Raw genomic sequence first — 23,556 nt, 5'->3', positions numbered from 1 at the left:
TCTTTTGCTAGTATTACTGTTATAACCACCTACCTGAACTCCTTGCTATATATTTGCCCCACTTCAATCCAATAGCTATACAACAGCCACAGTGATCTAAATATGTGAATCACATCATGTTTCTTACTCCTGTTAGAATTCTTCACTGGTTTCCCATTGCACCTAGAATAAAAGCCAAATTTCTTAGCAATGCCTACAGGGCACAACATGACCTGTTCTTTGTCTGTCTTTTCATTTATCACAAGTCATCCCCGAGACCACTCCTACGTTAAGCTCCAGCATCACCTTTTCTGCTCCTTATGCCTGCCTTGCCAATACTCTTCTTCCAGGCTTTTGTCCTTGATATTCTTCTCTCTGGAGCACTCATCACCCTTGCTCTTCATCTCGTCCTTCTCATGTCACCTTTGCACTTCTCTTAGGAAGTCTTAGTTTTTCATGTGTTTACATTTCTCTCTTCTGTCTACCCTACTGGAATGTGATCTCTGTGAGGATGGGCCTTGACTATCTCTTGTACTTTTTTAAACCCAGGACAGAGCACTGTGCCAGGCACATAGTAAATCCTCAGTAGATATCAGATGAACGAATAAATACACAGCTAACTTTTAAAATCAACAAGCATTATGTACAGGTTTCCCATACATCTTAAAGATTGTTTGGCTAGATTTTCTAGGTTGTCTTTTTCTGGTTAGCTCATTCCCAAGTTACTTCATATTTTTCACTTCTCTAAGCAGTTTTATGCTACGGCAGTACTCTCACTGGTGTTTTCAACACCTCTTAATTTAGTATCATCTGCAGATTTCATTAATTTATTGTTTACTGCCTGTTGAAGATCATTAATGAAGATGTTAAATAAAAGAAAGCAACATCATTCCCTACGTACCGCATTAGAATTACTAATCACTTAGCAAATGCTGAAAAAATAAATAAAAATAGTTCCCCTGTATATATAGAGCCTGAGCTGAGAATATTAAACTAAATGTATTTTACTCAATTCATTCGTCCACACAAACAAATATTCAAAACCCTCATTTAACTTCCAAGACCATGGAGAGAGGAAGAAAACAAATTGACTAGTTCACAAAGACCTAGCTATCTAGTGTGTTGACCCTGTTACAGAAATATGTGTAAGGTCTCTGGGAATGAGCATTATTTAAGAACAACTTCATAAAGGAAGAAATGATTAAGTAAATATTTGAAAGATTAGAAGTTCAAAATGGGGGCAGAAATGTGCCAGTGAGGTGGATAATGAGGAATGAGGAGGGAAGGGAATTCTAGACAGAGGAAACAGCAAAAAAAAAAAAAAAAAACAAGAGCAAAGACCAGCAAACTCCAGCCCACGGGCCAAATCTACCCACCACCAATTTTTGTAAATAAAGTTTTATTGGATGATAGTGATATCTATTTGTTTACTTATTATCAATGCTGTTTCACACTTCAAAAGCAGACTTGAGCAATTTTGACAAAGACCCTCTGATTTCCAAAGCCTAAAATATTTGTTGGCCTCAAAAAAATTTGTTGGCCTCAAAAAAAATTTGTTGGCCTCAAAAAAAAAAAAAAAAAAAAATTTTTTTTTTTTTTTTATATAGAGGCACAAGAAAGTATAATGTATCTAGGGAATAGGGAGCTGTTGGTGACACATTGTTTATGTGGGAGAAGGCAATAAATGAAGACAGTTGACAGGAGCCAGATGTGAAAGGGCTCATAGGCCAGGAAAAGGGTTTACACAGAGGAATCTATGTTAGGTAATCAGATGCACTGCAGAAGAAGATGGAAGGAGAAAGACTGGAGGCTGGGAGGCCAAGAAAGTGGTGAAAGAGGCTAGATAGAGAAAATGGGCATTTTGGTTCCTGTGGTTATTTAAGGGGGGTGGCGGGGGGGACAGATGCCATTTGGAAAGATTTTTTAAAGGAGATATAAATCGTTATAACTTTGTGAACATTCTGGCTTGGAAGAGTGTGAAAGGAAAGGGGAACAGATAATAGCTCCAGAATCTCTGAATTGGTTGAACTGGTGAATGATGATGGTGCCTTCCTCCAAGACTGACATTCCAAGGGAAGACTTCTGAAATAAAGGAAGGGTATGAATTGAACTTGGACATTTTGAACTTGAGATGACAGTGAGACATCCAAATGAGGTTTTCTTGTGAGCATCTGAATATATACATAAAAAAAAAAAAGAAGAAGAAGAATATATAGATCTAAAGAAATAGTGAGAGAGGTTTGACTGAATTAACAGATTTGGAAACCATTAGATAACCAAAGCTGTGATTGCTGGTGGACTTGCTGAAGGAAAGCACAGATGGTAGGAGACAGGAAAGAGATGGAGTGGCTAGAAGAGGGATGAAAGAATTGAACCCTTAAAGAACAACAGCCAGGTATAGGTAGTGTAAGAAGATCTTGCCAGCAGGTTTGTAAGGATGGAAAGAACAACTGATATCTCAGGCATCACATGAATTTTAACCCTTATCTGACACAGGTGAGTCAAACTCTTTATATTTATGTCTTTTGACGCTTTCTTCATTTGAATAAAAGCTAACTAGTTCCATTGCACAACTTCAACCCAGAATGAAGAGCATGTTGGAAGCTCATACTCTGTTTAAAGTGTCCAAATGCAAAGGCCAATTGAAATGTCTTGGGGCATCACACTGGGGGTGGGTGGAGGAGGTAAGGGGTTAGCAAGCAGACATCAATGAACGGCTCATGCTATTGCTCCTCTAAATGAAACGACGAAGGAGGAATTTTTTCTCTCTTTAAGGATACAGAAAAAGTATAGCATTTTTTGAACTCTTGCTGTGTATTAGGCATCATGCTTTGTCCAATTACAGAATATTCAAGCTGAGGGTGCTCTTGAATATCACCTGCTTCAGAGGTTGCAAACTGTGCCCTTCAGAGCCCTAGGCATGCCTTCTTGGGTGTGAAACCCCACTCCCTGTGACAGAGCCCAGATATCTACTTATTGTTTTTCCAGGGTACAAAGGGATACCATGTTTCTCAGCCTTCCTTTCGGTTAGGTGTGATGAACTGATATACCCACTTCCAGGCCTGAATCATAAAAGCCGCCTACAGGTCCTCCTCTCTCTCCATTCCCATTTGCTAGCTGGCATCAAAACCAAGGGCTACCTTGGAGGCCCTGTGACCGAGGTGGCAGAGGTCATCTGGTGACTATGTGGAGAGAGGTTTAACCACCTACTACCCATTCTCAGCTACAGATTGACTTTATGTGAGAAATAAAGTTCTCTTTTGTTACGTCACTAAGATTCTTGGCTGTTCGCTACAGGACTAGACTAAACCACTCCCCTTCAATTTAAATTGCATAAAAAGCTTCCACAAAAGCATGTGTTTAAAAAAAAGAAAGGGTTCTACTACTAATAATGTTAGAAAACTTTTCATCTAATTTAAGCTTTCCTTTTCAAAAGATGTACTGAGATTCAGACAAGCTAACTATCTTCCCAATGCCACCTGCTGAATACCTACATGGTTATACTGACTTAGGGAGAAGTTGTCCCATGAAAGTCAATGGTACATATGGTGTCACTTGACCTGACCACTAAGAGAGACTAAACTGAAGTGAAATATAGTGATTGTTTAATTAATCTACTTACCCCTGCCAGAAACAGAAGGGAGAAAACACTGAGCTGATAATTAAGTGTTCCAGCCATCTTCTCTTAATGTTTTCTAGGTACCTAACTTCTTTTCTAAGTTTCATCATAGACTTTCAGAAGGATTTTTGTCTCTGGGGTTTTATTTTAAAAAATTAAGCAGTTATTTGAAAGTAGTTGGACTCATTTAATATTGAAGAGACATCCCATCAAATGCCAACTAAATATGTGCTAAGCCCTGTAATAGATCTGGGAATGTGAAGATAAATGGTTCTTGCCCTCAAAGGACTAACGGTCTAGTAGGTAAGTCAAACATTTAACCAAAAAATACAAAACAGTGAGAAACATGCTAACAGGTATAGAAAAAACTACAGAAGGACCAAAGAAGAGTCATAACTATTTGATATTCCTTTGGTCGCATGTAATTTAATATCTTGCCTAATTTAAGTTCTTATATACGTCAAAGATTATTCATCAGCTAGGAATAAGATTCAAGAGAATAGTAATGAGTCTATTAGTTACAACCATCAGTCAGCACCTCCATATTGATTGTAACCAGTTGTTGTTGTTAGGTGCTGTTGAGTTGGTTCTGACTCATAACTACCCTATGTACAACAGAACAAAACACAGCCAGGCCCTGCGCCATTCTCACAATCATTGTAATCACTAGTACCAATGAATTTCTGCTTATGAATCATAAAAAATTAAGGTCATGTAAGGGGTTTCAACAGTAAAAGAGGAAAGAAGACCAGAACTTTGGGGTTAAAACACTTGTGGATTCTCCGTTTCTATTACACTAGAGAGATGTGATGAATTTCTGTACTTTGTCTATCACTGAGATGGAAAAGAATAATAGAATCTGAGAGATGGAAAGGACCTTAGAGATCATCTAATCCAACAAGATGAATAAACTTTTCTTTTCCATTGCCAATAAACTGGTGAAATCTGATGAATACAACTCTTTTGAGTTATGGGTGGTCTGATGAATTGGGACAGCCATAGTTCAGCATAAGGCACTAGATTTTTTCCACTCCACAAAAAAATAAACTTTTTTCATAAACAAAGTCAATTTAAATTAGGCAGCTTTCATCACGTTTATGAATATACTATCAATGTAGAAACAAAAAAAGAAAAAATACACCCTGGAACAGAAATAGACGAAAAGTCCTTTTGAGACTTTAAGAGACAAGAAATGTTATAATATTCTGCTTATTCTTTTTTAAAAGAAATTATTTCTGAAGGTGGCTAGAATATTTTCAAGATGCTATTGTGAAATGCACTTAAGAAACAAGGATTTCTTAATGGTTGATGATCTTTGTCTAATAACGAAATAGGCTTTTTAAAAAAATCTGCCTTCGACAACAATATTACAGCTATGCCAAAAAGAGAATGCTGTGCTTCCATGTGTCCTTTTCCCCAGCACCTACTCACAATTCCCAGAGCTCCTGGCTCTCCCCAGAGGGGAATTTAATCCTGGTCACTGTCATTCATTTTCATCAAAGATACTTTTTAAAAAATTTCAGTTCATAAGAAAAGCAGTTGTACAGAAGCTGAGTGTTTATCAGACGTTCTCAAATCCACTTGAACATCACAACCACCAGAAAGAGCTTTAGAAAGATACAGATTACCAAGTCCTAGCCTCAATTGCTGATTAAGCAGGTCACGCAGGGGCCTGAGAAAACAGACTTATTTACAGTTTCTTCTTTAAACTTCCCAGGTGATTCTGGTATGTAATTGGGTTTGGAACTTACGTAAATTACCAAATATTTTAATAACAGAAAAGTTACTTGCATCATTAGTGCCTCCTCATCTATTGAATGCAAAGTGTATGATAATGATACAATTTTTAAAAGAAAAAGCTTTTTTTCTTCATTATATCAAAAATAAAGAGGGCTCGGGCCCAAATTGTCTCCTAAAACACAGTATCTTTAGGATAGACGATGTAAAAGCAAACACTTGTTACCTGACACTATCTGACAATAGCTATAATTTCTTAGTTAAGTATATTCTGGAAAACTAAGAGTTGAAAGGACTCATCTACATTATATTTTGGATGGACCAGTTATTATTTTCATTTTATCTTAAGATTAGAGACTAGAGGGTGGCCATTATCTTTTCATAGAAGACATGGTGGTTTGTTTTCCAACCACTCAGTGGAGGCTACTACTTATTTTATTTTTTGATGTATTGCACTGTTTTTCTAGCTACAGGCACAATTACAAATCACCCTATAAATTGCTTTCATAACTAGAGCTCCAAGGGGGATTCAACAAGGTTTTCTGGACGTAATTACCCAACTGGAAGTTAGCCAGATTCCCAGGACTGCAACCCTTACACTTTTGAACAGGGCTGTTTGATTCTTAATAATCACACCCAGTCAGCAACTTGGTATTTAGAAATCCTTAGAAAGGAGCTTAACGCTCCATGAAAAAACATGAGCAATATCACAAGAGCAGTACTATTTCCACAGAGCTATGTATTGGGTAGGTTCCACCAGCTGACAATATAGCAAGCCTGTATTCCAAGTCATCTGTTTTTGCATTTCAGGTGTTTAGTAATTGAATACTGCAACAGATATGTATTTCTTTGAATTTTCTCTAACTTCATTTTTCTAAGAAATCCCACACCTTTCTCATAGCTTTCTTCCTACCTGTTACATGTGTCATTTTTTTTCCTTTTCAATGACAATGTTAACAATACAGCTGTCTGTGAACACAAGAATGGCCCAAGATGTCAAAATGTATTCTAATGATTTTTCACATTGAATGCATTTGATTAGTTGCAAGGGGCATCTATTGACACTGCTTGCTGTCATTTGCTACTCCAATTTTTTATTTTATTCACAGAATGAGTCTCTCCTTTCTTTACTGTGGACATGTTATTGGAACTGGGCTCCAGTGAGATCTGGTGCTGTCTCCTCTGAGCACATCATGGTTCACTGGTTTTCAGTATGGCTTTTTAGGCATCATGCTGTCATCCCCTCATCCTTTTCCTCTAATTAAAAGTCCTTCAGCAAAACAACTCTTCTCAATGTTGTTCCAAATAAGTCCTAAACATATCTCATCTGGTAGGCCTTCTCTCCTCTTCTCTCTTTATCCAGATGCTTCCCAGAGGAGCTGGGTGATTAATAACTTGAGCTCAGGAGTCATACTCACAAGGTTCAAATCCAAGCTTAGTTGTTTACCAGCTGTATGTCTTTGGACAGCTTACTTGGCCTCTCTGTACCTCCACTGTCTTATCTGTAACCCTGAGGAGACTATAAATACTTAATACATTGAGTTATATTGAGGATGTAATAGGTTTACAGTATTATTTATTATCCTTCACGTCCCTTCTCTTTTGTGAAGCCTTCTCCTATTGCCTCAGGCCACAAATACTCCCACCGCCTCATCCTATACTACTTAATGAGTAAATGTATATAGACACTTACTTAATAGGCGTGGTAACACACATTACCATATATATGTAAGATCTCCCTCAAGAGACTGTTATTGCTGTTAGGTGCCGCCAAGTCAATTCTGACTCATAGCAACCCCATCTGACAGAGTAGAACTGCCCCACAGGGTTTTCTAGGCTGTAACCTTTATGGCAGCAAATCACCAGGTCTTTCTTCCACAGAGCCACTGGGAGGACTCGAACCTCCAACCTTTCGGTTAGCAGCTGAGCTTTTAACTGTTGCACAACCAGGGCTCCTTTCAAGAGATTGGGCAGCCAGATTTTTAGATTCCTATATTGAACACAATATTTGCCATATAGTACATAAATAAAAAATATTTTTGGCTATTGATGCTAAGTCTTTAAAAAGCTAAAAAGAAAAGTGGTAAGTTCTTTAAAAAAAACTAAGTCTGACAATACAATTGCAAATAAATTCCATCAAGAAGAAAAGAAATGCCTAAAGAAACCAATCCTCTGAGAAGCTCAAGTTTTAAAAATGGAAATATTCAAAGGATGGCAAGAAGGGCTTTTAACCGGATGAAAGTTGCGTGGACTTATAAGAACTGTTTCAGGAAGGCAAAAGCCCCAAGTGAACTGAGGCCGATGAAAAAAAATGTGAGGGACAGCAAAGAAGGCTTTTACAGTTTTATTCAGAACATGAAGTTGACAGGGATAAGGAGCTTGCTGCCTTGGGCTGGCGGTATAATTCGATGGATAACCAAGAGGAAAGGGAATCCATCTTTGTAAAAGTGGAGGATTTCCAAACTGAAAGGGATATAGCGTAGATTAGTGAAAATGAACAGTAGCCAGAGGGAGATAAAGAGCTCTGAGATCAAAGACAAAGAATGGAGGGAGGTAGGCCAGTGGCGAAGGAATATGAGGCCTTGGGTTTGAACCCTGGTTCTGGTTATCATTCACTCTGTGACTTGGGCAGGCTACTTAGCCCTTCGCTGCCACAGCTTTTTGATCTTCAAACAGGGATAAAATGTTTTGTGTGTGTGTGTGTGTGTGTGTGTGTGTGTGTGTGTATGATCAGTTGTTTTTACCATTTAATACAATGGCAAACTTGCCAACAAATAACATCCAAAGGTCATTCTATGTGTCACCCAGTACTATTTGCAAAGCTTCTATTTGCAAGAAAGTGGTATCCAACCATTTACACGTTGGTACAACAATTTCTTTTTAAAATACAGCATTTTTTTTAGAGCAGTTTTAGGATTTCAGAAAAATTGTGCAGAAAGGACTTGTTCCCATGTCCCCCTCACCCTTGCACACTTTAACTCCCATTATTGGCATCTTGCATTTTTTTTTTTTAATAACTTTTATTAAGCTTCAAGTGAACGTTTACAAATCCAATCAGTCTGTCACATATAAGTTTACATACATCTCACTCCCTACTCCCACTTACTCTCCCCGGCATCTTGCATTTTGATAAATGCTTTCTTCATGAGAAATTTGCAAGAATTAAAAAAAAATTTTTTTTTTTTAACATTTAGCCCAGTGGAGTTGCTGAATAAATTGTACAATGGTTGTTGTGATTAAAAATAATGACACAATAATTGTTGTTGTTGTTAGGTGCCATCGAGTGGGTTCCAACTCACATAGTCCCAATGTACAACAGAACAAATCACTGTTCGATCCTGGGCCATCCTCACACAATCGTTGTTATGTTTGAGCCTGTTGTTACGTCACTGTGTCAAACCGTCTTGTCTAAGGTCTTCCTCTTTGTCACTGACACTCTTCTTAATCAAGCATGAGGTGCTTCTCCAGGGACTGGTTCCTCCTGATAACATGTCCAAAGTACATGAGATGAAGTCTTGCCATCCTTGCTTCCAAGGAGCACTCTCGCTTTATTTCTTCCAAGACAGACTTGTATGTTCTCCTGGCAGTTCATGGTATATTCAATAATCTTTGCCAACACCATAATTCAAAGGTGTCAGTTATTTCATCTTCCCTATTCCCTGTCCAGCTTTTGAGTGCATATAAGGCGAATGAAAATATCATGACTTGGGTCAGGCACACCTTAGTCCCCAAAGTGACATCTTTTGTTTTTGAATATTTTAAAGAGGTCTTTTGCAGCCGATTTGCCCAATGCAATATGTCGTTTTATTTCCAGAATGCTACTTACATGGGTGTTGATTGTGGACCCAGGTAATATGAAATCCTTGAAAACTTCAATATTTTCTCCATTTAGCATGGCATTGCTTATCGGTCCAGTTGCGAGGATTTTTGTTTTCTTTATGTTGAGGCCTAATCAATACTGAAGGCTGTAGTCTTTGATCTTCATCAGTAAGTGCTTCAAATCCTTTTCATTTTCAGCAAGCAAGGCTGAGTCATCTGCAGATCACAAGTTGTTAATGAGTCTTCCAACAATCCTGAGACCATATGCTTCTTCATATCGCCCAGCTCTTCAGATTATTTGCCCAGCATACATATTAAATAAGTATGGTGAAAGGATGCAGCCCTGACGCAAACCCTTCTTGATTTTAAACCATGCAGTGTCCCCTTGCTCTGTTTGAACGACTGCCTCTTGGTCTATGTACAGGTTCCTCAGGAGTACAGTTAAGCATTCTGAAATTTCCATTCTTTGCAGTATTATCTATAATTTGTTACGATCCACACAGTCATGTGAACACTTTTGCATAATCAGTAAAGGACAGGTAAACATACTCTAGTATTCTCTGCTTTTAGCCAGGATCCATCTGACATCAACAATGATATCCCTCATTCCAAGTCCTCTTCTGAATCTGGCTTGAATTTCTGGCAGTTCTCTATTGATATACTGCTGCAACCTGCTTTTGAATTATCTTCAGCAAAGTTTTACTTGCGTGTGATCTTAATGATATCGTTCAATACTTTTCCCATTCGGTTGGGTCAGCTTTCTTTGGAATGGACAAAAATATGTATCTTTTCCCGTCAGTTGGCCAGGTAACTGTCTTCCAAATTCCTGGCACAGATGAGTGAACACCTCTAGTGCTGCATCCATTTGTTGAAACATCTCAGTTGGTATTCTGTCTATTCCTGGAAACTTGTTTTTCACCAATGCCTTCAGTGCAGCTTGGACTTCTTCCTTCTTGATCATATGCTACCTCTTAAAATGGCTGAATGTCAACCAGTTCTTGCTGGTACAGCGACTCTCTGTATTCCTTCCATCTTCTTTTGATGCTTCCTCTGTCCTTTAATATTTTCCCCATAGAATCAATCCTTCATTATTGCAACTTGAGCTTCTGTTCAGTTCTTTCAGCTTGAGAAATGCTGAGCATGTTCTTCCCTTTTGGTTTTCTAATTCTGAGTCTTCTCAAGCTTCCCTTTGAAATCTTCTGTTCAGCTCTTTGACTTCATCATTTCTTTCATTCACTCTAGCAATTCTACATTCAAGAGCAAGTTTCAGAGTCTCTTCTGACATTCATTTTGGTCTTTTCTTTCTTCCCTATTTTTCATGACCTTTGCTTTCTTCATGTATGATGTCCCTGATGTCTACCCACAACTTGTCTGGTATTCAGTCATTAGCATTCAATGCATCAAAGCTATTCTTGAGATGGTCTCCAAATCCAGATGGGATATACTCAAGGTTATATTTTGGCTCTCACGGACTTGTTTTAATTTTCTTCAGCTTCAACTTAAACTTGCATATGAGCAATTGATGGTCTGCACTGCAGTCAGCCCCTGGCCTTGTTCTGACTGATGATATTAAGCTTTTCTATCGCGTCTTTCCACAGATGTAGTTGTATTTGATTCCTGTGTTTTCCATTCAGTGATGTCCACATGTATAGTAGCTCTTTACATTGTTGAAAAAGGTATTTGCAATGAAGAAGTTGTGGGTCTTGCAAAATTCTATCATATGATCTCCAGCATCGTTTCTTATCACCATGGCCATATTTTCCAGTTATAGATCCTCCTTCTTTGTTTCCAACTTTCATATTCCAACAACCATTAATTATCAATGCATCTTGATTGTATCTTTGATCAATTTCATGCTGCAGAAATTGGTAAAGATCTTCAATCTCCTCATCTTTGGCATTAGTGGTTTCTGTATAAAGTTGATTAATAGTTGTATTAACTGTCTTCTTTGTAATAATCATAGTGCTGTAATAAAGAGCATCCAGGTTCTCTTAAGGGCTTCGGGTCTGCTATCTTGCATAAACTATATCCCAAGGGCCCAAGACAAATTTCCAAGGGGATTGCCTAACCTCCACAGGCAGGATCTGAAGAAACAGAGAAACCTAAATACATACTACATGACAGGAGGCCCGCAAATGTGCCTAGTTTTCAAACAAGGTAAGGAGAAAGGTGGAGTTCATGAACTACAGACCAGCTAATTTGAATGGTTTGAAGTGCATTGAAAAGGAAGAATTATGGCTAAGATGTGCAGCAAGAACAATGGCCTCATCTCATTTCCACCCTGTTCCCCCAACACACGTTTTTTTATTCTTAACCAAGTTACTAGAGCAGGAGATGAGAAAATGAGCTCCATTAGGCTAAGGATCTTTTGTTCACCACCACTCCTCAATGCCTGGCGCATGGCAGTCATTCAATGATTCTTTTGAATGAGTCAGTGAATTAATAAACAAATAAATAAATGAAATGGGATAGGCATGCTTTATCTATATTTCTCTAAGACCCTCAACAGAATATCCTAATATCCTTTGGATAATATGGAGAAACAGAAAGAAGGAAGTACAATGAGGGAGAGTCATAACTGGATGAATAGTGTACCTAAACGGAATCAATTAACCATTGATGTCCATCTAGACTGGTATCCATGGCTCTGTTCTATTCAATATGTCTTTTAAATCAGCAACTGAGATGAATATATAGAAGACATGTTTATCAGTTTTACTGATGACTCGGAGTTTGGAAAGCCAGTGAATACCCTGGAATTAGGGTATTAGGATTTGAGCATATTTGAATAGGCTGGAACAATAAGGCAGAACCAGGAAGATAAAATGTTTTAACATAATACCAACGTCTAAATGCTACATTAAAATATAGGTATACAAAGGGCTTCTACAACCTTATTTTGTGAGTCCTCATAACAGCACCTTTTTTTTTATAAACAAGAAAACCAAATCTTATAAATGTAATGATTTGCCTAAATTTTTTTAATTTGATAGTTACTGTGTGCCAACAATGTGCCAGGCAGTATTCTAGATATTGGGATTCAGCAGTAAACAAACAGGCCTGTCCTTAAGGAGCTTCTGTTTTAATTGGGAAAGACAAACAATAAGTAATGAAGCAAGTGAACATGTATAGAGTTTGTTGTTGTTAGCTGCCATCAAGCTGACTCTGACTCATGGCTACTCCATGTATAACGGAACAAAATGCTGCCCAGGCCTGCACCATTTTCACGATCATTGGTATGTTTGAGTCCACTATTGCAGCCGTTCTGTCAACCCATCTCACCGAGAGCTTCCCTAACCTTCACTGACCCTCTGCTTTGCCAAATATGATGTTCTTCTCCAGTGATCAGTGCCCCTCAATGATGCATCCAAAGTAAAGGAGTCAAAGTCTTGGGAAATAGGCCGTGATCCGTAGGGTTTTCATTGGCTAATTTTCAGAAACAGACTGCCAGCCCTTTCTTCTTAATCTGTCTTAGTCTGGAAAAAAGAAGCTCTGCTGAAATCTGTCTACCATTGGTGATCCTGATGGTATTTTAAATACCAATCGCAAAGCCACCACTGTACGACAAACTGACGGATGGGTAGTGAATGTAACATCACAGGCGGTGAAAATAAGGCAGGCTACCGAGGACTGAGGGGTGCTATTTTATATAGCGTGGTCATGGAAGGCCCCTCTCAGAAGGGGACACTTGAACAGAGATTCAAAAGCACTGAGGGAGTATGCCACACAGAAATCTGGTAGAAGGGATTTGTATAGAGGCAACCAGTGGAAAGGCCCTGAAGGAGCGTGCTTAGTGTGTTTGAGGAGCACAAGAAGTCCAGGGCAGTGAGAATGGAGTTAAACACAGGGGAGTGTAGTGGAATCAAAGGGAGAGGCAAGGACGTGGGAGAGAAGGGACAGATTTTGCAGGACCCTGTAGGCCTTATGTTAGCTTTTGCTCTGAATGAAATGGGTGACACTGGAAGAATTCTGAACATAGGACTAACATGCTCTTACATGATTTAAAAGTATCACTGACTGCTGTATACAGAATACATGGAAAAGGGACACATGTACAAGTGGGGAGACCAGTTAGGAGGCTGTTGTAACAATCCAAGCTAGAACGATGGCACTTAAACCTGGGAGGTCATGATGAAGGTGGAGAGAAATGATCAGCTCCTAGACGTGTTTGAAGGTGGAGCTGGTAGGAATTTTAAGAGAGTGGTTAAAGACTTGCAGCACTCACTGATGAAGATCAAAGACTACAGCCTTCAGTATGGATTATGCCTCAACGCAATGAAAACAAAAATCCTCATAACTGGACCAATAAGCAACATTATGATAAACGGAGAAAAGATTAAAGTTCTGAAGGATTTCATTTTACTTGGATCAACAATCAACACCCATGGAAGCAGCAGTCGAGAAATCAAATGATGCATTGCGTTGGGCAAATCTGCTGCAGAAGACCTCTTTAAAATATTAAAAAGCAAAGATGTCACCTTGAAGACTAAGGTGGGCCTGACCCAAGCCATGGTTTTGTCAATTGTCTCATATGCATGCAAAAGCTGGACAGTGAATAAGGAAGACTGAAGAAGAATTGATACCTTTGAACTATGGTTTTGGTGAATAATATCGAACAGACCATGGAATGCCAAAAAGAATGAACAAATTTGTCTTTGAAGAAGTACAACCAGAATGCTCGTTAGAAGCAAGGATAGCGAAACTACATCTCACATATTTTAGACATGTAATAGGGAGGGATCAGTCCCTGGAGAAGGGCATCATGCTTAGTAAAGTAGAAAGTCAGTGAAAAAGAGGAAGACCCTCAATGAGATGGATTGACACAGTGGCTGCAACAATGGGCTCAAGCGTAACAATGATTATGAGGATGGTGTAGGACTGGGCAGTGTTTCATTCTGTTGCACATAGGGTCGCTATGAGTTGCAACTGACTCAACAGCACCTAACAACAGCAACAATGACAGTCAAGGCTGACTGCAAGTTTCCAGGTCTGAGTACCAAAAGGATGAGCTGCCATTTCCCATTTGCTGAGTGGGGAAAGACAGCTAATTAGTGGCAGAGCAAGAACTTGAATTCAGGTTATAATGCATCCAAAGTAAATGAATCAGTGTCTTGGGCAATATTCTGTGATCAATAAGGTTTTCACTGGTTAATTTTTGGAAGTAGATTGTCAGGCCTTTCTTCCTAGTCTGTCTTAATCTGGGGGTTCCACTGATAGAAGCTGTGCCTCCTCTGGAAGCTGTACCCTTGTGCAGTGCTCAGTCCATTCATCCAAGACCCTACAGGAATAAATAGCTGCTGTTCTAGAATTAAAACCAAAACCCAAAAAGTAATCATTCTTCATGAGTATAGGATGGGGTAGGTGACTTAGCAGTCATATAATTAAGTCTTAAAAGTTTTAGAGGAGAACAAACCAAGATTAACCAAAACACTAATACACTATCATATTGCTTTATAAGAACATTTCTTGACCACAATAGGTTAAAGCATGGCTAGTCACCACCAGGCCTGAAGCAGCATGTTCAATTCTCAGGGCTGTACTTTTAGAAGAAAAACAGACAAAAGAGAAAGAATTTAGAGGTCAGCAGCTCAAACAGAAGGGTATTCAAAGACTTAAAGGTAGAGTGAGACAGGGTTGGAGAAAGGTCAAGGCGAGACAGCAGCGTGAGGGAAATTTTCTGTGAAATGGAGGCTAACTATGCCTATTTCACAGGCCGCTCATATGATTAAATGTGATAATGTATATGAAACCACTTTGTTAGCTAGCAAATGCTCTGCAAATGTTAGGTATCATTATTAAAATTGAAGGCCTGTCACTTAGAAGAGGTTTTTAGATTTGTTCTGTGTGGCCCTAAGAGGTAGAGGTAGGACAAAGAGCTGGAAGCATTTCTGTTAAGAAGGACTTCCCACAGATGAAAGGGGCTGTTTCAGTCAAATGACTTCCTCTTCCTCACATCTGTAGATGGTTAAAGGCTGACTAGCTGAAGACATAACAGGGATGTTAGAGGGGAGTTCTCCCATTTAATGGTCTATAAGTTCGATGTTTTTTTAACAACTCTGAAACTATGCTTTTTAACAACTCTGAAACTACAGCAGTAGCCTAACATTTTCTTCTTATTATTGTTTCTCTCTCAGGTCCTTGGCCATGTTCATCCCACAAAAAAATAATTCTGCTCCTCCAATTAACTGGTAAAGCCACAAATGACCATACCAAACAGGCCAGTTATGCCACGTAACTAGTTTTCTAATAGTACTAATTACAGGAGAGTTTAGAGAAGTGTATTCTCTCTAACTCATCCAAGGCCTACAATCAAATAGAAGACAAGTATAATTATCTGTGGTGAAGTGAATTACTTAATATGGCCCTTTTAGCCATAGTCTTTATAACTCCTACCAAATGACTGGGTGGAACTATGCAAATGAGGTGCTTTTGACCCATCAAGGGGGTTAGATAGCTTGCTAATAATGTAAATAATGTGCATGGCACCCTTGTGGGGGTGGGGCCATGCAAATAAGATGTATAGAACCCTAACAAAGGGATTGGTCAGCTTTGCCATCCTGCTGGGCTTAAAATGAACCATCCCAGAGGTGGGAAGGGAGGCTTTCACAACCACCAAAAAAGAAGAGCCAGGAGTGAAGTGCCTCTTTGGATCCGGGATCCCTGCACGAGAACCTCCTAGAGCCAGGAAAACAAGACAGCTGTAACACAAAAGATACAAGCAGGTGAAGAGAAATGGTGACAGCTGAGGCAGGAGACCAGCAGGAGACAGTGCAGTGGGCTTCCTAGCCCACAAAGCAAGAAAGCTGAATGCCTTCAGGCCAGAGGCTTGCTGGCAGAGTAGGGTGGCCCCAGCCACTTGGTAGAAGTAGGTTTGCCAACCTATGGAGCTAGAGCTATGTATCTTCAGGCCGAGATCTACTGGTGGAGTGGGGAGGGGGGTGCCTCTGGATACTTACTGGCAGAAATAAAAGAGCTATGTAGCTCTTGCCCAAGCAGGGCAGAGGCTGGGCCAAGGGGCCAAGGGCCAGAGAAAGGCCTGCGTGCCAGCATGGCTGAGAAGCGGCTGTCCTGATCAAAGAACCGTTATCCTGAGTGTTTCTGAACCTGAATTGTAACCTGTTACTTCCCTAATAAACCCCATAACTGTGAGTATGGTCTGTGAGTTCTGTGTGACCATTGCAATGAATTACTGAACCCAGTAGAGAAGTAGGAGTGCGGTGGGAGGGACAGTTGGTGTCAGAATTGGTAAAAAGGTTGGAGAGAGGAGGTATGTCTTACCTCTATCTCATAGGAATCAGCCTTAGGCTATTGGTCTTGATTCTCCTTCCCACTTGTGAAGTTAGAGGAGGATGTCAGAAGCTCCTACCATAACGGTCTTGCAATATCTCACCAAACCATGGTAGTATGTTTAAACCAGTGAAACTTTTCTTTTAAAAAAGTAGAAACAATATAAATTATTATTAGATAACTGATAAACACCACAACGATGAAATGTTCTTGCTAGGGTGAAATAATTGAGATGATAATTAGGCATAATTAGTGTTATTATGAGTCAACCATATTTCAATGAAAAGAAAACATATTCAGCTAAAAGGATATAATTTTGTTGTTGATACTGTACAAATCTTTTTCTGGTTCAGCGAGGTCACTCATTGTTTATTTGCCAATCAATTATTTTAGAAATGGCTGGAGTTTCCATTTTAACAAAAGACTATTTTAACAAGCAGCAGAGCTTTTAGAAGACCCCCTCCTTGATATAACAAGGAGCCCTGGTGGCACAGTGGCTAAAGCATCCGACTGCTAGAAGAAAGGTCAGCAGTTCGAACCCACCAGTAGCTCTATGGGAAAAAGATGTGACACTCTGCTTCCTTAAGGATTTGAGCCTCGGAAACCCTAGGGCAGTTCTACTCTGTCCTTACTTATGGAGTCAATATGAGTCGGAATCAACTCAATAGCAACGGGTTTAGTTTTTTGTTTTGGGGTTTTTTTTGCTTTTCTTGATGCATTCGAAATCTTTTCACTGGTTCTTGTCACTGTCTCTCTAATAGTCATATCTCATAATGACTATTTTCGAGTGTCACAGCCAAGCCCACATCCTAAAAATGGCAGGAACAAGATGACAGTATTTAGAAGAAAGGATTACTTTATTTTCACTGTCTTATTGTACCACTCATACATCTGGCAGGAGGTGGGGGATAATATTTTATCATAGAAAACAATCTTTTTTTATTTTCCCAGCTTATCTGCAATTTTAAAAGTTGCATTTATTAAATAGACCAAATTCTTGTCTACATTAAATCTCCAGAAGATTTTGTTTTGTTTTGTTTTGTTTTGTTTTCCTACATCTTTTTAAAAGAATTCTTAAAATCTTAGAAGAAAAGGGGGAGGGAATCTTTATAAGCAAGAAAGCTTGTGGAAGGCAGATCAACAATAAAAGAAGATACAGAAATAGTACAGTAATAGAAGAAGTTAGGCAACTGCTTTGTAGAAGTAAAAGGAGAAAATTCAAATACACAAATAGACACACAAATCTTTGATCTAAGACCTAAGAACCTGGAAGGTTACAGTAAGAAAACACAAGTTGAGGCCCAGTATGGTGGGTTTAAATTCTAGAATTGAATATGTTTTCTAAAAGGAAATAAAGGCACTTCTTCAAAAATATTCTCTAAAATGTGGTTAGAAAAAAGAAGGCTCTAGAAGGAAATTTACTAACTATGGTCACAGGATGGAATAGCAATGATCCCAGAATTTCAGCAATCAAAATGGGAAATCACATTTTTATATCTCTTGATATAACCCTTATCCTGGGGTTTGTAGGGGAGAATTTCTAAAAAAGTTACGGTAGGGAAAAATAAAAATTCACCTAAGTAAAAAAAATCCTGAACTCATCTATGATAATCAATACTTCACATAGAAGCCTCTAAAGCCCAAAGGCCACCTTAGACATAAATTCTAATAAAGACATACAGAATCTTCAGTTTAAATGATATAAAGAAATATGAGGATCACTGACATAAATAAACTACATGATGCTTAGAGCTAGATAATAGTCTTTGCATAGTTCTTTATATCTCTCAATGCACTTATCAATAATTTATCAGGAAAATGTCAAAATGTCCTTGTCAGGAAGTGTACAGGATAATGGCACTTGCTTTTAATAACAGTTCATGCAAGAGGCTGCAAAATGACAGTCAGTTGTTCAAGGCACGCTTCCAATTCTTCCATCTAGCCACCTACTTACATATTATGAACTAAAAATCAAGGGAACAAAAAAATGAGTCCTTTAAAAACGCAGCCTTCCACAGTGAAATGCAGAGGAAGCGTGGTCTTGTAACTGGCATATTTTATCACTGTTCGATAGATAAGGACTCTAAGAAATATTCTGAAACTCTCGTTTTGCCAACAAACCTCCAAGTGATCACATATTATTTCCTTAGTTCAATCAGGTTAATATTTTTACCTCTGTCATCTCCTGCCCTTCCAGATGTCATCTTTTCCCCCTAATGAAACATGAGGATGTGGTTACAAAGTACTGTGCATGACTGGTAACAAGCACAGCAGAATGTATGTCTGAAAGAATGATATCTCCTTCAAAGGAATAGCAAAACATTGTGAGCACAGACAGTTAAGGTAGGATTAAACAAGAACCCTGCCTCCCCATGTTTGAAGGACATTTAACCGGAAGTGTAATTTGTAAAATGGGAGATGGAAAACACAGTTTTTACTTTTTTGCTTTGCCTTGATTTTCAATAATCAGTGTTATGACTATTGTGACTTATTTCAGTGAATACATTAGTGTTTCAGCTGCCATAAGCCTATCGAGTAAGTGCTTAACTCCTTGTGATCAGAAAGCACAGGTATACATACCTTATAAAAATTGTCATTTTATTTTCTAGATATTCATCCATCCACCCATACGTGATGTTGTTGTCAGGTGCCATCGAGTCAGTTCTGACTCACAGCAACCCTGTGCACAACAGAACGAAATACTGCCCAGTCCTGTACTATCCTCAGAATCGTTGTTATGCTTGAGCTCATTGTTGCAGCCAATGTGTCAATCCGATTCTTTGAGGGCTTTCCTCTTTTTTGCTGACCCTTTATTTTACCAAGCATGATGTCCTTCTCCAGGAACTGATCCCTCCTGACAACATGTCTAAAGTATGTGAGACGCAGTCTCGCCATTCTTGCTTCAAGGAGCATTCTGGTTGTACTTCTTCAACACAGATTTGTTCATTCTTTTGGCAGTCCATGGTATATTCAATATTCTTTGCAATGCCACAATTAAAAGGTGTCAATTTCTCTTCAGCCTTCCTTATTCACTGTCCAGCTTTCACATGCATATGAGGCGATTGAAAACACCATCCCTTCAGTCAGTCTTCCAAATTTCTTGGCAAAGATGAATGAGCACTTCCAGTGCTGCATCCATTTGTTGAAACATCTCAACTGGTATTCCATCAATTCCCAGAGCCTTGTTTTTTGCCAGTGCCTTCAGTGCAGCTTGGACTTCTTCCTTCAGTACCATCGGTTCTTGATCATATGTTACCTCCTGAAATGGTTGAATGTCAAAAAATTCTTTTTGGTATAGTGACTCTTTGTATTCCTTCTATCTTCTTTTGATGCTTCCTGTGTCATTTAGTATTTTCCCCACAAAATCCTGGAATTTTTGCTTCAGTTCTTTCAGTTTGAGAAAAGCTGGGCGTGTTCTTCCCCTTTGCTTTTCTATCTCCAGGTTTTTGCACATGTCATCATAATACTTTGTCTTCTCAAGCTGCCCTTTGAAATCTTCTGTTCAGCTCTTTTACTTCATCATTTTTTCCATCCATATATACATTCCTACGTATATCCATCTTTTTGTAGCTAACTACTATGAAACAGATACCATATTAGGTGCTGATGATATGTCAATAAATACAAACTTAACTTTCAAGAAGCTCACAATCTAATGGTGGTATCTGATCCAAGGTCTAATTTGCCAACATTCATGTAAACATGGTGTCAAAGAAGTGAAGCCAACTCTAAGTTTATATTTGTGTTAGTCAGCTAATCAATGAACCTAATATTAAATGGGATAAAAAATGTGATCTGTTCAAGACATTTCTAATTTCTGCCCTAGCTCTGTGAGTATTTGAAACTTTTCATATGGCATGTTACTGAATGTGGATGGGATACAATTTAAGTTCCTGTCCAAAGGATACTGGAAGATGATGTAAGAGCATAAATCATCAGGGGAAAAGAAAAGGCCAAGGAATAAAATACTGTAGCAGTTAAGTGTAGAAGAGACCACACCTAACTGATGGAATCCAGAAAACCGTCTTGGAGGAAAAGCATCCTACTGTTGATACAACAAATTGTAGAGAAGTTAATTGCAGTTCACTAAAGATTTTACTTTCAAGTTTTTAAAAATCAATGAATAATTAATTAAACTAAAGAACTCTCATTTCTATACCAATGTCTATATTTCCTTAGAAAATGAAACAAACAAACAAAAAAGAAGGAGCTTCACATTTGACCAGTTTCTCACTATAATTTGTATTCCTGAAACTTTCTGACTGTTAGTGTCAATAGCAGACTGATACCATTGAAGTATTCAGGATGCTATAGTTTTAGAACAAAAGAGAGAAAATGCATTCACACACAAAAATAGCACAGAAAGTATGAGAAATACATGACTCAAGACTAAGCATATATCAGGGTAGGAAGGCAAATGAGAATATAAGTGAATTAGAGATTAGAATAATTATATTTATAGGTAAAATGTATTTCTGCATCCAAAGAATGTCCACAACCTTCAATGATTATTTATCATGTACGAGACACTGTGCGAGGCATTGGGGATATACAAATTAATAAAACCATGCCTAAACTCCAGGCATCCACAGCCCGGAAAGACAATAATATGAATACAAAGTAATATCATAGCGTGGTACAGCACAATGATGGAACTGCAAACATATTTTAACATATTAGATCATGAAATCTGGAGGAAGACTGTGCCATACATCAGAATCTGCCTTTGCACCTCAGTTACCTTGTCTCTACAGTGGGGATGATAATAGTGCTTTATCAGATTGTTTTGTTGTTCCGACTCACAGTGACCCTATGTACAACAGAATAAAACACTGCCCAGTCCTGCACCACCTTCACAATTGTTGCAGCCACTGTGTCAATCCATCTCATCAACGGTCTTTTACTTTTTTGATGACTCTCTGCCTTACCATGCATGATGTCTTTCTCCCAAGAATGGACCTTTCATAACATGTCCAAAGTACATGAGGTGAAGTCTCACCATCTACGCTTCCAAGGAGCACTCTGGCTATATTTCTTCCAAGACAGACTTGTTCCTTTTTCTGGCAGTCTATGGTATTTTCAGTATTCTTTACCAACCCCATAATTTAAAAGCATCAATTTTTCTTTAGTCTTCCTTATTCATTGTCCAGCTTCCCCATGCATATGAGCTGACTGAAAATATCATGGCTTGGCTCAGTCACACCTTGGTCCTCAAAGTGACATCTTTGCTTTTTAACACTTCAAAGAAATCTTTTGCACCAGATTTCTCCAATGCAATATGTCGTCTGATTTCCAGACTTCCATGGGCATTGACTGTGGATCCAAGTAAGATGAAATCGTTGACAATGTCAGTCTGTTCTCCATTTATCATGATGTTGCTTATTGGTCCAGTTCTGAGGACTTTTGTTTTCTTTATGTTGAGGTGTAATCCATACTGAAGGCTGTAGTCTTTCACCTTTATCACCAGTAGGTGCTTCAAGTCCTCTTCACTTTCAGCTACCAAGGTTGTCATCTGCATATTGCAGGTTGTTAGTAAGTTTTCCTCCAACCCTGAGGCCACAGTCTTCTTCAAATAGTTCAACTTCTTGGATTATTTGCTTAGCATACAGATTGAATAAGTATGGAGGAAGGACACAACTTTGGCAAGCACCTTTCTTGATTTTAAGCCAGGCAGTATCCCCTTCTCTGTTTGAACAACTGTCTCTTGGTCTATGTACAGGTTCCTCCTGAGCACAATTAAGTGTTCTGGAATTCCTATACTTTGCAATGTTATCCATAATTTATTATGATCCACACGGTCGAATGCCTTTGCATAGTCAATGAAACACAGGTAAACATCTTTCTGGTATTCTCTGCTTTCGGCCAGGATCCATCTGATATCAACAATGATATCCCTCATTCTAAGTCTTTTTCTGAATCCAGTTTGAATTTCTGACAGTTCCCTGTCAATGTACTGTTGTAGCTGCTTTTGAACGATCTTCAGCAAAATTTTACTTGAGTGTGATATTAATGATATTGTTTGGAAATTTCCACGTTCTGTTTGATCATCTCTTTTTGAAGTGGGTAAATATGGATCTCTTCCTGTGGTTGGCCAGGTAGCTGTTTTCCAAATTTCTTGGCATTTCCAGCACTGCAGCCATTTGTTGAAACATCTCAATTGTTATTCCGTTAATTCCTGAAGCCTCGTTTTTTGCCAATGCCTTCAGTGCAACTTGCATTTCTTCCTTCAATACCTTCAGTTCTTGATCATATGCTACCTCCTGAGATGGTGGAACATCGATCAGTTCTTTCTGAGACAGTGACTCTGTGTATTCCTTCCATCTGCTTTTGATGCTTCCTACATCATTCAATATTTTGCCCATAGAATCCTTCAGTATTACAACTCAAGGCTTAAATTTTTTTCTTCAGTTCTTTCAGCTTGAGAAATGCCAAGCGTGTTCTTCCCTTTTGGTTTTCTAACTCCAGGTTTTTGCACATTTAATTATAATACTTTGTCTTCTCGAGCTGTCCTTTGAAATCTTCTGTTCAGCTCTTTTACTTCATCGTTTCTTCCATTTGCTTTAGCTACTCTACAGTCAAGAGAAAGCTTCAGAGTCTCTTCTGACATCCGTTTTGGACTTTTCTTTCTTAATATCTTTTTAATGACCTTTTGCATTCATCATATATGATGTCTTTGATGTCTTCCCACAACTTGTCTGGTATTCAGTCATTAGTGGTCCATGTATCAAATCTATTCTTGAGATGGTTTTCAAATTCGGGTGGTATATATTCAAGGTCATATTTTGGCTCTCGTGGACTTGTTTAATTTTCTTCAGCTTCAACTTGAACTTGCATATGAGCAACTAATGGTCTGTTCTGCAGTCACCCCCTGGCCCTGTTCTGACTGATATTGACTTTTCCATCATGTCTTTTTACAGATGTAGCTTATTTGATTCCTGTATTTTCCATCAGTGAGGTCCATGTGTATAGTCACTGTTTATGTTGTTGAAAAAAGTTATTTGCAATGAAGAAGTTATTGGTGTTGCTAAAAATTCTATCATGCAATCTCCAGTGTCGTTTCTATCACCAAGGCCATATTTTCCAACTACTGATCCTTCTTCTTCATTTCCAGCTTT

The sequence above is a fragment of the Elephas maximus genome, chromosome 4 (assembly GCF_024166365.1).
Source record: "Elephas maximus indicus isolate mEleMax1 chromosome 4, mEleMax1 primary haplotype, whole genome shotgun sequence".
Taxonomy (NCBI): domain Eukaryota; kingdom Metazoa; phylum Chordata; class Mammalia; order Proboscidea; family Elephantidae; genus Elephas; species Elephas maximus.
Note: the sequence above shows the minus strand (reverse complement) of the source record.